Genomic DNA, 17,797 nt, shown 5'->3' on the forward strand with positions numbered 1-17,797 from the left:
TGCACTAGTGGCCCGCCACTGTGTTTAGGATATGCTGGCATCTAGCTGTGTGTCAAGCCACCCGCCTCAGGGGCCATCTTTATCATAATACGGACTTGTATATCTCTTTCCTAGTCTTCTGACCACTCAAAGCACTTTAACACTACATGTCATCATTCGCCCATTCACACCCATTCATACACTGATGACAGGGCACCCTCCTTACATGGGCTAGCGGAGGACACAACCGATTGACACAACCGTCTGATTGAAGGACGATCCTGCTATGCCGCTGAGCCACGGTCTTGCACTTTGTCTCTCAGGTAACCGCAGTTTTACAAGTGTGTGTGAGAACTACGGTGGCCTTTAGGTATTGTAAAAACGCAAAAGACTACCTCTAGAGCCAGAGTTTTGTTTGACACGGACCAGCTCTCCGTGTAGATATGAAGGGCCCATTCTGAGATAACAAAATCAGGATTCTTAGTTTCAGGTAAAGAAAATGTAGTTATGATTATTATATGCTATTTCTGCTAATAAATGCCCCAAAATGCTCTAAAATATGTGTAAAAAACAGCTGACTGATGTGAAAGCAATTTTAAAAAAAAGAAACATTTACATCTCAGTATGTAGACCTGGTGTCTAGAGTGTTCTTATGAATAGTTAACTTCTTGTTATGTAATATTACAGGGTTGTTTTCTTTTCGTCACATTACACACACAAACACACGCACACACAGTCCCTTACTCTCAGCACTTCAATGTGAACAGATGCAGTGCAGCACAGAAGGCCTGTGTGACTCTGCTGTCATCCTCTCATTAATACTTGTGTGTGTTTGTGTGTGTAATCCGAGTCATGTGCTCCACTGACTACACTGTTTAGCTCCACGAAACAAATACCAAACAAAGTGCTTCCTTTAAAGCACTTTCGTACAAGCTGACATATAGATGGAACATGTCTTCATCTCAGCTGATGTTTCTGTCTCTCTGCTGTGACTTGTCATCTTCGTCTTGCAAGGTTTTCAGACAGCACATCATGTCGTAGTCCATCAGGGGACTCGGCACGCCACACAGCAGATTCTTAGCCGTTGGGCAACTTCTGCTGTGTGTTTTTAAAATTCTGATTTGGCTGTCTTATCAGAACACAAACTAGTGATTTCTTTGTGATTTTTGAAATTGGTCCATGTTTCTTTGTTTTATGGAATTCCTTTTAACCAGTTTGACAGCAATATGATCGCCCATTACAGGGCCTTTACTGTGTAATGCTTGTGACTACCTTAGCTGCAATTTAGAAGGGGTTCTGCTAAGCTGGAACTTACTGGATTGTAAAACACAATTGCATGCTAGGTTGGACTTGATTGAACATGTTCACCTGGGCTACAGCTAAACTGCAGATAAACTGGATGTTACCTTAGGCCTAAGGGCATCATTTCAAAATTGGTGACCTTATTTGAACCGTTTCAGTTTGATTCATTCACTAAAGGGCCAGTGTCCATTTACTGTCCAACTGCTAAAATTCAGATGATGCTCAAATCAGATGCACTGATTTGATAAAAATGTTAAAATGCTTATCTGGGTCACCTTCAGTTATCACAGCATTTAAGCTTTATATAATATGGACTTTGCCTCACGGGCTACACACAAACTGCCACATCTTCATTGTACCTTCTTTTATAAATCAATAAAATTGTTCCAGATATATAAATATGCCTTTACATTGAACTCTGTGACCTGTGGCCCACAACTTTTGAAAAGTCTGTCTTAAAACAGACAAGTGCCCACATATACATTGAAATAGTCTCTGCTTGCTGCAACCCTTCCTCTTGTTAATAGTGGCCATTAGAGATCTCTTTCCAAAGCGTAACTGAAGTTAATGAGAGGCTTCAGCAGTAAGCGCTAGATAAGTTAAGTTGGTATCTTTCAAAGTTAGAGTCTGATTCGTATACTAAATACCTTCTTGTGTTTGTCTGGCCAGTGTTTCCTTGATGAGCTGCAATGGAGGGACAATAACAGAAAGAGGGGATTTGTAGCTGGGTTCAGATGAAACCACAGGCACAGATTAAACCACAATTCTGAGGACACAGCAATGGGTTTTTTGTTCCCAGACATTTTGACTCTTTTGATGCTAATATTCTATAAAAAGGCAGAGTTGTAACTAATAACATTTAGCAATGAATTCATTCCATTTGGATGTCGCAGTAAATCATGCCAGTGAGATGCACAATTCCAGGTCCTTAGAACTGAGTCACCTAAATGGAATGGAGCCATTATTGATGTCATTAAATAGACCATGTCTGCTGTGAAAACTGCTTATTCACAGTGCAAATGGTAGCTGTCATGCAGCAGTGTTAACAGACTGAATATGTGGGGCCTATTAGAGATAATGAGCTGTTTGTGTTTCATCCATGTCAGAAACTCATATCATGAGCCTTTATCACAGCTTAACATTTTATTATTTCACATCACATCATTTTTTTAGCCAGGACTTCTGGGAAAGCAGCAGTAGGGACACTTTGTGGATTATCCTTTTAAAGTAAATTAATTTGATATTTCCGTTCAAATAAAATTCCCTGCTACAAAAGAAATAAAATGTAAAATCTGCTATAGATTGTGATATGAGTGTGTTGTAACACACAGCAGGTCTGCACAAAGAAATTATTTTAAACATCAGAATTTTAAAAGCATCCATCCATTAGAAAAGAGATATTTACAGAAACAAGATTAAAAGGCTGCAGTTGGCAAATTAACTCCACAGCCAATTCAGTTTCTGTGTAAGAGCCACAATACAATTAACAAGTGTATTATCAGGAGTTCACCCCAGCCCACATCACAGTGATTTCTAAAAGTGTGGTGTTGTACTCATTGACAGCTGCCGTTGCTGCAGTTGTAAAAGCAGTTGGCCAATGAGAGCTTTGGAGACAGGATTAAGGATCGGAATGATCATCTTCATGTGACCGAATAATGTATGCAGTAATAATAGCGACACAACAATGCTAATAACCGCCCTTAAATCACTATATGTCTTTGATAATTGTGACGGTTAACAGCTCCTAGCAACTTTAATGTCAGTATGGATGGAAAATGATGTGGGCGAGACAGAAAACAAGACTAAATAACCTGCCTTCCCTAACAGAATCTGTCTAATATAACACATACTGTGTGTGTGTGTGTGTGTGTGTGTGTGTGTGTGTGTGTGTGTGTGTGTGTGTATATCCATAGAGGCAGGAGGAGGTTTTTGTTTTCTCCTATTTGTCAGAGGCAAATTGATTGAAAAACAACAGTGGTGGTATCATTTAAATGTATTTCATTGTTATTTATGCTAATCTATTTTTGGTTGAAACACCTAAAATGAATAAGTAAATAACTTGTTCTTCAATATATTCCCAAGGAAATAATAAAGCCATACCTGCCCTATTTCAAAAGAGATGTTGTCATATTGACTTATGGCATATTAAAATCAGTTTGTAAATGATATAGCTGTTGGAAGGTCTGGATGCTTCCTCATAAATACCTAGTTGTGAATACGGCTAAGGAAGTGTCCTTCAAAATGATTAATTAATATCATCCTGCCAATCACTAAATTGAAAAAAGACATAAACATGCAGAAATTGAATTTTGTGATAATTATTCAGAAAAGACCTTCGCAGATGTGTGATTTGGTTTCTTCAAAAACCTAAAAAAATAAAGTGTTTTATATGCATTTATATATTTGATACTTAAGTATTTTATTCAGGAATATAAATTAAATGACAAAAAACTTGTTTCTGAAGGATGTTGAGGGATATGTGAAACTACTTTCTAACTGGAATAACAAAAACTCTATCAAGAAAATCTGTATGTTTTGTAACATTTTTGTCTAGTGGAATATACCCCTGGCTCTGTGTTATTGTTGTATTTGTATATTATCCCCTATATACTAAATCTGTGTTCTTTTGTTTAATAAGAAAACGGTTAAAGAGATTAGTAGCCAACTAGTATAAAATAACATGACGCCATGAGTTGGTTTCCCTCCCGTTTTCGTTTCACCAGCCGCCATAGATAGAATGTTCTATGGTAGAAATATAATATTATAAAAAGTGTTATAAGGAGAATTTATATTTGATTCATATTTTTGCAGGAATATATCTCTAACTGTATTTTACAACTTCATCTCCATGAATAACCTGTTCTGCTGGTTTGACGTCTGAGCAGACCTCTTCTTGTATACATTGTTGGTTGTGTTTTAACTAGACATGCCATGTAGCTTCCATTGAGCGGTTGTGTCTTAACTGTTCATTTTCTTTCCGGGAAGTTCAAGGGTTTAGCAACTCCTGGGAGGTGTATTACAAAAGGTACACTTTGTATCTAAAATGCCCATGCTGATTCCAGTATTTTTACACCCATTATGTTTCAATTTAAAAGCTATTGGCCCCCAAGTAAATGTTGTGACTACTAAAGGCGTTATCATTTCTGCCAGTATTCGTGGTAGTGTGGAGAGGGCTTTGAAACAATAGTGACTTCAATATTGACCGGATTGAAATTATGTTTAATATCATAATTAATAAACATACCAGCAGCTTGCCTGTCAGATTAGTAAAGACTTTTTTTTTTTTTTTTTCCTGCTGGGAAATACAATTTACCGAAAGGGTCATTGAGTTAATTAAATAAATAATAATTATAAACAATCCCAAACAGTGGCAAGTTTAGAGATTTTCTTTTTCTTTAACTGGGAATTTGGGAGGTGTTATAGAGAGAGGGACTCATGACCTCATTATTTTTTTAATCCTGGCAGACATATTGTTGAAGCCACTTTCATACCAGCCAATGGTGCTATATTCTCAGGTGAGATGAACCTCTTAACTCTTAGCAGCATGTAGAGTGAATTGTCGGCCTTTACAGTTATTTGTCTGGAATGACGTACTGTATCTAGTCTGCTTCAAAGATTGAAGAATTTAAGATACAAGTGTAATATATATTCCAACATGAAGCCATGCAGACATGTCAATGTTAACATGTACATACAAGAGCTTTTAAATCATATATTGAGCTGAGGGAAGGCGCTGTAGCAGCTCAGTGATTTAGATGGGAATCCAACTCCTGACCTTTTTTTGCATCCCCTCACTGTGCTTCACTGTGCACAATCTAATGAAGCAGATATTCGGCAAAACATCCTCGTATAACCACAGATTTGGCATTGTACTGTAGTGTGTTACAGAGGGAGACATCTGCAGCAAAGGCAGCTAATTATGTTATCTTGAGTTTGTGTATCCCAACAGCTGCCATGATGTTTAGCCTGTGCACCATAATAGTTCCTGCTGTTACTAATGGAGATGAGAGTGTCAACAGGCTTCAGCCTGCAGATGCTGATAATTATTGTTCTCTGGTAGCAACTGTATTAACACACGCAGATACACTGACATACTAAAGTTTGTACACATACTTTGATACATCCACACACAGCTATGCTGATGTAAATACAGTAAAAATGTAAATATTTATTTTCATTTAATATATCTATTTTTATAAACTAAGCAATCATATCACTGTCGATGTTGCGGTGAAGTTCTGCTGATTTTGACTATCGTAAGAGTAGTTCAGCAGTTTATGTTAAGTCGGTTTCTGGTTTACACCGTTTTGTTCATTTCAGTACAATTTAAGCCAAAAAAGGTTTAGATCATAAGGTTTTTAGCTCACGAACCACCAATTTGCAAGAGAGTTATTGCATCATGATTGTTTCTGTGGTTTCTGGTTGTGCTGTAAGCTTTCACAGGAAGTAACACATACAACATATAACATATGTTATGTATGTCACTGCTAAGATGACAACAGTCAGGTTTTATGTAGTGCAGATTTGAACCAAAATACCAATTAATACCACTTCTGTCACTAATATTAGGAGTTGGGTGCATCAATAAACCGCCGTGGTAACTCCAGGTGGGTGTTATGAAACTATTGCAGTCAATATCATGGTGGAAATATCACAATTTTGTTTGTTTCAAGTATTAATGCGAGGAAGGTTACAGTCTCTTCATCGCTCCTCACAGATTTCCGTCTATTACCATTTCTAACCTCTTCAGAGGACGTTTAAGTCACATGCCTCGTGTGTCTTCTTTGCTAAATCTGTCACATCATGATTTTATCAGTACACCAACATTTCCACCTCAGTTAAACCTAAAAACCTTTTTGCAACAATTCACCTTTATTTGTCAAATGTCTGCCTTTTTTATGCTTAATTTGAAAATACACCCAAAAAAACAACAGAAGGATGGAAACACACTTAACGGCACCTTGAGTGACCTGTTGGTAATGATGGTAAATGGACTGTACTTATAGCGCTTTTGTAATCTTTCCGACCACTCAAAGTGCTTTCACACTACATGTCATCATTCACCCATTCACACACTGATGACAGGGGCTACCATCCACCTGCCTTCAGGACTAACTAATGTTCACATTCACACACCGTAGGCACAGCTACGGGAGCAATTTTGGGGTTTAGTGTCTTGCTCATGGACACATCCGACATGCGACTAGCAGAGCCGGGGATCGAACCACTTCTGATTAAAGGACGACCCTGCTCTCCACTGAACCACAGTCGCCCTACACCCCATCAGGGATGATTAAGTACAATCATTTCAGCTTAAGGATTTGGTGTTAAAGATTGTTTGTTAATGTAGCTACTAAACCTTTACACACAGCCTACATACCTCAAAGAAAGAAAGAAAGAAAGAAAGGATCATAACATCAAAGGTTTCTGAACTACACCACCAAGATGTGGGATCCTCTCCCTTTCACTCAGCTTCCTCTACAGCAGTTTCCATATATTTTATTACGATCAGCCATAATGAGACATTCAGTGTGCCGTCTAATGCTTTGGTAATTCCATCGAGGATTCCACCAAGCTGTGTGGCATTCATAAGCACACAGTTTCCTGTTTACTGATCCTGGTTTTGGTTGTGTGCTGAATAAAACATGTTTGGGAGCAGCAAGGGTGTCTCAAAGGGAGTCTGCACAGGTACACAGGAGAAAGACGATCATGTTTACACTAGCTCCTTGTTTTTTCACTCTGCAAGAAAAGAGAGAAATGGTTAGATGTTTGGTGCATTAAGGCTAACTTGAGATATACAAAGCTGTTTATCTTTCAAAGTGACTGCGGACGATGGTTTCTGAAGTTTGTACAGTTCTGACAGCCCTGTTTTTTCTGGTTTTTCAATTGTTGTTCACATTCAGGTTTTCATTTATTATTATTTACAGCCTGATGACTGGCTGATTCCCTGGTTGGAAGTTTGAGCTTGGAAGTTAGGGTCAAGAACAGGAATGTTATTTCCGTACTTAGCTAGCTACCTGGGTAGAGTAATTAGCTAAGAGTAAAGGAGATGGACACAGTTGTACAGGTTGGTTAGTTGACTTACAACATTCCAGAACTCTTAAATCCCCGCCCACGGCTGACCAACCAGCCAGACCGGCTGGACCAAACACAACCGCACTGCCCCAGGGAAGAGAGGGGGGAGAGGCAAGATGGAAGCTAAGCTAACCCAGCTAGGACCTGAGGCTACTCCACTACTCAGCATAAGATGGATGAAAGCAGCGGGAGGTTGGTGACTGCTGAGCCCACATCTTCACAGAGACCTGGATCCATCGTGGTCCAGGATCAAGCTGCACTTGATAGACGGGACAGCAGGACAGAGAGCAGGACTACAGTGGACCAGAGGAGGACTCATCATGATGCTTGGTGCTCAAACAGTCAAAGTTAATGGACAATGTTTCCCTCATGTTTCATTTTTTTATGTGAAGATGTTGGCCATATTATCTGCCCGGAGAATTGTTTTCGTTGCTGCTGTGATGCAAATGAAAGAAAATGCACTACAGGAATGTGCTGCTGTTTTTGTTTTGTTAGTCATGAGTTTGTTGTGTTACAAAAGGGCTACAACTGAAATTCATCGTGCATCCCTGTGATAGAAGATGACCATAAATGATCCCTGAATCCTTGAAAAACAGATTCAAAATTGAAATCGGTGTGCATCACATAGCCCACATTACTATGTTACATGCATTGCTAACAGATTGTGTTTTCAGTTTTCTCAACAGCTTCTTCTTTAGCTTTCACACACTGACCTGTCTGCCATGCCTAATTGACTGATGGCCTTAAGATAAACATATTGGATCATCATGACAACCAGGAGGATCCTGTGTTTCTATGTTCAGTAACTGAGGATATTATTTGAAGGAGAACTTTTTAAATGGGAAATGTAATGGGGAAAACTACTTTGGGAAGCAGGGGCCCCTCCCACTTCCAAACCCTATTAATTTTGCAGGTATTTGGTGATAAGTGTTGGACAAAATGTAATTATTTTATGATGGTGCTGAATAAAACCTTAAGGGACTAACGTAAGTTATTACAGTTCATCTCTTAATATAGTACTATGAATAAACTATGAATAATAATATGAATGTCCATCCAATAGTTGTTGAGACATTTGACATACAATCAACACCATTGGGGTGCTAAAAGAACAGTTGGCGGGTCGCCAAAGTCAGCAGGATTCATCCTCTGAAAATGAATGAATCCAATTTCATAGAACACATTTGTCAAGATAGCTTCAGTCTAAATAGGGCAAGCATCATAGGGAGAGGCACTCAGCTAACATGGCTGCAGAGTGGCTTGCAGAAACAAGACTGTGATTGTTGGGGTTACGCTCTGCAAGTTTTCTGTCAATGTTTCACAGTAAAATTGACATGTATGTAATTTAGAGACAACAGATTTGTAGTCTGCTTTCATCCTATGTTTTGACTGATATTGAATTCTCAAGTAATATATCCATTATTCAGTAATTACCAGGCAGCCTCATGGTTATCCAGTTTAGCATACTGGAAATGCTATGATTATGATAAGACAATTATAACTCTTTGGGTGTGGTCAGGTTTTATTAAGTTTTACTAGGTAACTAATAGCTTACGGTTTTCTGTTCTGTCTGGTGCCTTTTGTCGGTGTCACTCTCTCTCCCCTCCCTCAACCCTCACAGGATTTCATCCTTATTCAACTTATTTTTATATATTTATGGAAACATCTTTGATGTTTTTATTCATCTGCATCACTCTGTTCCTGTACTTGAACCAATCCGGTCCTTGTGCATCACAGAGATAAGACAGAGAGACAGTGATAAAAGGTAAAAGCTGTGTCAAGCAAAGGTTGCAGCTGTATTAATACAAGTGAAAGCTAAGACCAAGAAAAAAAGCTAAATAAAAGAAAGGAAGAAAGTAGAGGCAGAGTCACAGGCTCTTGCCCCAAGACTGTTACAATCAATTACACCAAGCTAGTTGGGCTTGTTTTGGAGATAGAGTACTATCTTTGGCCAATTCAAGGATAGTGAGAGGGACAGATACATTTATATGTGATACAAGAAAGAGAGAGAGAGAGAGAGACCGATATTTGACCATGTGGTAACCTAAGATCCTGTCTGTTTTTAGCCACGCTAGCAGTGTGGCTCTAGAGACAGCAATGTCAGCCTCCCACTACTTTAGTCCAGAGTGAAATATCTTGTAAAATATTTGATGGACTGCTTTAAAATTGTGTACAGACATTCATGGTTTTTAGACATTAAACCCTAGTGAGTTTGGTGATGCTCTGACTTTCACGTGCTTGACATTGGCAGGTCACAGTTTTGATCGGTCCAAATACTTGCAAAACTAATGTCTTTCCCATCAGCCTCAACTGTACTTCAGTGCTAATTACCCAATGTTAGAATGCCATACTACAATGGTGATCATTGGCGACATTGTGCTAAATATCCACGTGTGAGCCCAACATTCTATTTGTAAGATTGTTAGTAGCTGACATCAGCTCAGCCTTTTGAAAGGAATGTAGAAGCTTCAATAATGACACAACTACTCATCATTCCAGGCAGTGGCGGACTCAGGATGCGTGAGGGGTAAGGGCAAAAAAAAAATGTTGTTTTATCTATGGTAGGGGCATTCAAGAGGGCACTTCACCTTGTTTTCCCCAGAGAAAGGACACCCTAAATGGAACTTCATCATGTTTTCTCTTCTGGTAGGGCACCCAGGAGGGCACTCCAACTTATTTTCTCCACTGGAAGGGCATCCAAAGGTGCACTTCATCATGTTTCGCACCGCATTTGGTGTGAACGCAGCGTTAGAGGGCACCTCAAAATGTACATGAAATGTGGACTTAATTCTCGGAAGATATATAAACTGGGTATGAGGATAAGTTGCATAGGGACATCCAAGACATCACAATGCAATTTGAGGTATAAAGTGTACAAAATTAGATCCACCTCAACCAGCCATAATAATGCTATTACATACAATGCTGCTTGAATGTGAATGTGTTAACATTAATAACAATAATAGAAATTTGGTACTTGAGTACGATTTGCTGATAATACTTTTATGTGACTAAACTTTTAAATGTAGCAGTATTCATAAAGCAGTATTTTTCACTGTGGTATTACTACTGTTACCAAAGTGATTTTTGGGGGGAGTTGTTCCTGTACCAATGTGAGGGTCCTGGGACAGAGGATGTTGTATGTCGTACAGATCGTAAAGCCCTCTTAGGCAAATTTGTGATTTTAATTGAATTCAATTAAATTGACAAAATGATGAATACATTAAAAAAACAGTTTGTAGTCAACAATAAAAACTTGAATACAGTAACACGGTACACACATTTGTTAATGAATTATATCTCAAACAAGTTTTCACAATGTTGCCGAATACAAAGTTAGTTGAGACCCATTTAGGGTGAACTATCTAGAATGAAATAAATTTATATAAAAAAAGGTTTGCAGTGCATTCTCACTCTTATCTGGTTTAAGTGGAGAATGGAGGGATGGGGATAGAAGACAAGTGAGAGAGCTGGCCTTGGCCTCAGTTAACTGAACAGGCTTGTCAATAAGACGTTACACATGATGCAAAGTGACAGTGAGCTGTGGTTAAATTTTGCACAGAAAAAAACACCAGAGTTTGGGCATCAGTCAGGACCAGTGGCAGGCCGTGTGTTTTATACCTGGGCCTTCAGTGCTGTCCTACTACACTTGAACTACAATTTGTTTTGTATAAAAACGTCATATTGACATAACACTGCAACATTTGACAAGTGAAATAAAACGTTACATGAAGCTCAACTCCCATGAGGGCTACAAATACTCTAACTGCAGAGTGCAGATACATGAGTACGCTCAAAACTATAAAGGATGCAGGTCTGTCCCTATGACGCAGCATGATGGGATGCTGCGTCATTAATGTCAGAATAGTCAAAATCAATGTAATTAACACAATGATAAGAACAAACTCACAAGAACCGTTCACATTTATTTATATGACAACAAAGCAGGTAGAATAACATCAAACCCAAATAACAGGCCTCTGCACATTCCAGCAAAACTGCGGCGCTAAAACACACATTTATCCACACACTCAAGGGCACCATTCAAATATTACTCACATCAGAAGGAACAATATTAACCATATCATAAAAACGACACCATAGACAAATTAACACAGTAGTAACGCTACTGCAGATGTAAAAAAACAAAAGCAATTCACTTACCAAAGCTGCTGTTTACTATTTAAAGACAAAGTCCATCCTCCTTTCTTTGTTAATAAAGAGTTCAATGACACGGTTGTACAGAACATCGGTGCGGTTCAGTTCCAGCAAGAGGTCCTTCTCGATTCATGGATGCAAGTGAAGACAGTCGAGCCTCCCCAGTTGTATTTCTTGAATACGTTATAATGCGTTTGAGGGCTGAAAATGCCCGCTCGACAGAGGCAGTAGATATTGGGATTGTCACCGTCAAACATGCTGAAACGCTACAAAGTTCTACTAGCTAGTTTCACAACAACCACGCTAGCTCACTGACCAATCAAGCTTCACGTTAATGCTGACGTACTTGTAGGCTAGCTAGAAGGCTGCGGCATGTCAAAGCCCGACATGTCAAACTAAAAATCGGATTGGTTGAAGACTATGATAATCAACAATATTGTCCCCATTAACTTAAACTGCAAAGGGATTCACTTGTAATTCTGAAGGCCTCTGGACAGATTTTTTTACTTAGCATAGAGGTGAAATCTGATTGGATAAAAGCTGTACTTAAAAAAAAAAGTAGCTGTGCAATGAGATAATAAGCTAATGGGATAAAAAAATATTTAGAATACATGTAGTGTACTTGTGAAAAATAATTAAATTATAAAATAGCTATAACTTTGGGATTCTGTCAGTTTCTAGGCTAGCAGAGATGGCCCACCACTCAGTAACTGAACCTATTCTGAAACACACCTGAATTGTTTAATTTAATGTATGTAGTTTTTGGAGGGAGACTTAATAATTTTGCACAGAGCAGGTAGAGAGCTGCAATCACCATCTAACTGATTTGAAGCTTGCAACAAAGTGCTGTACATTTGAGTGTGATCGAGAGAACAGCATGTATCTCAAATACATTGCATTGTATTAGCATCTCTCTACATCCCGATGCCTGATAGAGAGCAGAGTAATGCAGAGAGAGAAGAAACAGAGGGAGAGGGCTGAATCCTTTCCTCTACTCCATTACAATGGTAATTAACAGCAGATAAGCAGTTTGACGGATCCCGCTCAGTCCGATTATACATGGTAATGGCTTTCACTTCCCTGGTGCTTCACTTATTATTTCTTTTATTATCTGCCTCTCAAAATGGTACAGAAACCTCATTTGTGATTTTACACAGTTGTATGTGTCTGGGAAATTGATTTATCATTTAGGGAAAAGCCATACAAATATAAAGGGATTGCCTCCCACCCACAAAGAATTTCACTGTCAGAAATGGGCATGAATAGAAAGCAAGAGGAGCTGCTGTTTGGGGCTTTCTGGACAAAGCAGATGACAGCGAAACAAGGGAAAAACAAAATACTCTAGGCCTGTGACTTCAATGGTAAATAACCGCATTACACACTTCACTACACTACAGTCTTACACACTTAGAAATAAGGCTTCCAAACAGGTCCTTCCCGAAGGGCTGAGGTTCTATACCCAGAACCATTCGCTTATGAAGAACCCTTTTTTGAATAAAAGAATTTTCAAGGGTTCTTTGTAGGACCAAGGGTTTTATTAAGAACCTTTTCTAATGATCCCTTTTCGAAAAAAAAGTTAAAAGGAAGACCTGTAACCCGGCACACACCCTCAAAGACATGTGATTCTGAACCATTGATTCCTGTTGGCCCCCTTAGAATGTGGAAAGGTTCTGGATAGAAGATCCATAGAGGGTTCTGGTTGGAACACCTTATAAGGGTTCTCTGTTGAACCTCTCATAGGGTGTTCTGGGTGGAACATTTCACAGATGGTTCTAGGTATAAGCCTTTATGTTGGGTTCTAGTAAAAACCCCTCTGGAAGGGTTCCAGGTAGAACCTTTTTAAAATGAAGGAACCAAAGTTGAGACGCTCCTCCTTCACTGACGTCCTGCCGTTGTTAAATCAGGAAAAAAATATTGCAGACGTAGTTGGGCACCTAGATCTCTATGATACCACATATTAGTAGACACTGGACGAAACTATGTGTATAAATGTATGTGTAATCTTTTTGTTTTACATTTAAAAGGGCGGACTAGTATGTGACACACATTAAATCAAATATTCTCCAAAAATGAATAAGCCTATGTAGAAACTTGCTTTCTTACTGTTTTCAGCATCAATAACCTCTGTTCAAAACACGACTGAGTGGACACGTATCTTCAATCAAGCCTCCAAAGACAAATCAGATATGTTTTATTATTGTAATGAAAAACTGACAATGAAAAAAGAGATCTGAAGCCCGCTGCTCATCTCAGCTTCGGATTTGAGGCTTGAGGCTATAATAGCTGCTGCACCCCCTTAACTCAAACTTAAAGTTCACCTATGAAGTTTGTTTCAGAGATGTGATTGAAAGACAAAAAAATGAAATGACTGGTTGTTGTTTTTTCAAACTGCTGGTCTTTTTTGCTCAACATTTTTGAATATGTACTCCACAGTTATATATTTTTGGAAGTACAGTAGTTTCTCCAACCATTCCAGGCAGCTATCTGTAATTATTAGTTGTGATTCTTTTGTGAGTTGTAGTAAATGTGCTTAAACATGTTCCAAACCACAAGTATGGTCTTTGATTACAAACTGAAAGACTGACTTGATGGAAAGGACATTTTTCACCGTGTAATACAAGTCACATGACTTAGCAAAGCGAGTCATTATGTCAATATAATGGCTTGTGCAGTTTTTTAATACAGTCACTTTCCCTCATCCTCTTGTCTGATGAGTTACAGTAATGTGGTCCTGAATGTGTGTAGCTGTAACCGGCATGCGCATCAACTTTAACACACATCATGAGACAATAGATTATGTGGCGTTTGTGGTGGAGTGAATATCCATGCAAACACACATTCGCCCTCATTCAATTATGTTAATTAGAGCAAACATGGTCTCTTTTTCTTTCAGATTCTGCACATGTTGACATCATTCACAGAACACTTCAGTTCACAGCCATTTTTTCCTCGGTCACAGCAATCAAGAAAATATGTCTGGTACTGTTCTACTGCTGTCTCTCTACATACAGTCACATTTTGGCAAAAAGACTCTGACATGAGCAAATTGACAAAGGGACAGTCATCCCTTCCAGCATGGAAAAAAATATATATTTTCATGAGTCTAAGAAAACGTTAGCATAACTGTCACAGTCCATCAAAACGTGTCACACTCACGCAGGACAAGAATACCAAACTGGCAATGGCAGGGAATCAGGAAGTCAGCCAAACGTCAGCCTGCAGGACATGAACACACAAAGCAGTAGACAGTCAATCAAGCCGATTGTGGCAAAATGTGCTCAACTTTGAATGAAAATCGTGAAATGGTGCAAATTCATGTGACAGAAGGCGTCATTAGCAATGTGTCCCAATTAATACTTCAACTATCATCTGTTTTATATAGGCTGACTGATATGGAACTCAACTACTGATGCATCTTAATGACAGCTCCAACTCCAAAGACTGTCAAAAAGCTAATAACTTGAAATAAGATTTTTTATTTGATCTTATTTGATCAAATGGTTTTCTTTTAATATTAGAAATAATCTAAATTGTGTTTCCATCAGCTTGCATGAATATCAACTTAAACTTACTGAATAAAAAAACAAAACAAAGAAGGTATAATGCCCATTGGTTTTGAACATCACACAGGGAAACTAAAATCCAAAATGTTTGGAATTGATTGATTTACTTCTCCTTTTTCACCCATCTTTTGCCCAGTGTGCCATAACGATTGTTAACACATCTCTTCTTATGTGCTGTTTATAGCAGTGACCAAAAGTTTGTCCTGAAGTGTGTTCATTGGATATTCATTCATGAGAATTGGGAAAAGTTTTGACAAAACAAACATTTGCTTTTTTATTTTGATTCAGAAAGTCCTGCCTGAAATCATAAATTGGCAATTAGCTAGCTAACTAGCGAATAATTAAGACTATTTACACCACATTTGTTGAAAACTCTTTCAAAGAGGTTGATTCAGCTTGTGTTCACTGTGGGGTTCAGTGTGTACTGCTGTTGAAATGTACTGCACAAGAAAGAGTGGTATTTCTGTTATTTTGTCCACCCCATCAGTTATGGTAGATCTGAAAAGTGCATTATACAATATTGGGAGCATTTTGATTTCCTCTCGTCTGCTCCCAACATGGCGACGTCGGAGAGGGCGGTAGCTAACAGCGCTAGCAGTACAAACTACGGCAAAGGTGCCGACAGAGCTAACTCATGTCAACACTAGCTACGAACCACCCCCACCGTTACTCGGGATATTATTTCACTATATCTTTACTGAGCAAATAGTTTTGCTGCTACATTAATGCTCTGAAGTGTTTAAGATACCCTGCTAACTATTGAACTGATGGGACCAAAACCTAATCATAACCTCCCTGGGAGGAATACAAAAATATACAAGACGATGCTTGAAGCTGAAAGCTCACCAGGACACTATCTAACACGTATATTCTAACAAGGCTACACAACTTAGAGGGAATGTTTCGCTGATCAAAACCAGCCTTTTTACCTCATGTTCTCACAGCAGAATGTCTCTGTCCAGTCTTCCCTCTGCAGTTCTGCAAATCTTGTGTACACATTGGAAGGAACATTGTTGGTAGGAGTCTCACCCTACCAACAGGGCAAAATACAATGAATGCCTCTATGAATCAGAATCTACCAATGAATGAGTATTTATAGTCATACAGAATATGAGTACGAGCAGTAGACATTGTATTGAAATGTAGAGCTCCATTGTAAACAGAGGTGTGAAGATAGTTGATAGAGACATGTTTGTATTTAACATATCTAGAGTCAAGAACGTTTTTAAATGAAACAAAAAACTTATTTCTAAAATAAGAGCCAGGCATTAACTTCAGTTTTTACCAATTCTGTGATTTGAGGCTTGAAAGAAAGAGAGTCATTAACTGCATATCCCAGGTATTTATCCTCAATAACATACTAACCCTAAAAGGTGGTGACAGGTGGAAGATCTTTTTCTTTGAATTTATGAACAACATTCAATTTGTTTTTCTGCATTGAGTTTGAGTCAATCTGCGTTGAATGTTAAAATGTTAAAAGCAGAGTGAATGATCTAAGGTTTCTTCCTGAGATGGTGCCGAACTATAAATTTGCATTAAAAGGACAATTGGCAAGAGGAACATCAAAAGCAAGATGGTTACATACAGTATATATAGTAAAACATGAAGTGGTCCCAGAACTCAGCTCTAGGGGACACTCTTGTTAACATTAAGAGACTTTTATTCAAGCCAACATGTACACATCTGTGTGATAAAATGTTTTAAACCACTGAACAGCTTTAACAGAGACACTCAATGAAGAGTCTGCTGTTTGCACGATCCACATTATCAAAAACTTTAGCTAGGCTGATTAAGGTGGTGCACTTGAAACAAGGATGCAGTAATATTATTGATCATCTTTATGGCAGCTGCAGTTTTACTGTTTTTTTCTTTCTCCTAGAACTTTCTTAAAGTTCGACATGACAGTCTTCTTCGGGGTCTTTACCCTAGTGGAAGATTTTGACCTGCTGGTGGCGCTAGAGGAAAAGTCAAGGAATTACCAAAATCGTCGAGGTTCATCATCTTGGAATCACGCATGTCTGTACAAAATCCATCCAATAGTTGTTTAAATAATTCAGTCTGGACCAAAGTAAAATATCACAGTTAAAGCCTGTGAAGTGATAATAGTGTAATTTATAGGGAAATATTATAGTTAAAGCTAAAATTCAGTTGACAGTGTGTGCACATATGTTTGATGCCACTGAGATGGGAAGGTATGGAGAATATTGACACAAACATGCAAATACTTTATTCAGACAATCATATATTACTCAATCCTGCATCAAACACACACACATGCACAGTGTATCTTGTCCGCTACACTACAGCAAGTTAATAAATCTGACTTTTCAAAGATGTGATGTAACCATGTGAAACATTCTCTCATCCAATCAGCTTCTGCAAAGAGCACCTCCAGCAAAAAGTGCTTGTCACAAGAGGACGGCGACCCATCTACATCAATTTGATTTGAGACGAATGAAAGAGGACAACACAGAGAAGATTAGAAAAAAGAAATGAGGAGATGAGAAGGAGACGAGAAAGGCCTGAAAATTACAAACACAGGCTAACAAAAAAGCAATGACGAAATAAAGAGTGAAAGAAGGGAGGAGAGAGAGAGAAGATGGTAGAGGATCTGAGGAATGAGAAAGGAGGGGTAGAGAAAGATGGACGGCAAGATCAGGAGTGGAACAAGAAACGAGACACTTTGTTTAATGCTGCTTTCATCAAATTTGGAAGCATCC

Source organism: Cebidichthys violaceus, unplaced genomic scaffold, assembly GCF_023349555.1.
Source record: "Cebidichthys violaceus isolate CVI_PGR_0920_01 unplaced genomic scaffold, fCebVio1.0.p SCAF_2, whole genome shotgun sequence".
Lineage (NCBI taxonomy): Eukaryota > Metazoa > Chordata > Actinopteri > Perciformes > Stichaeidae > Cebidichthys > Cebidichthys violaceus.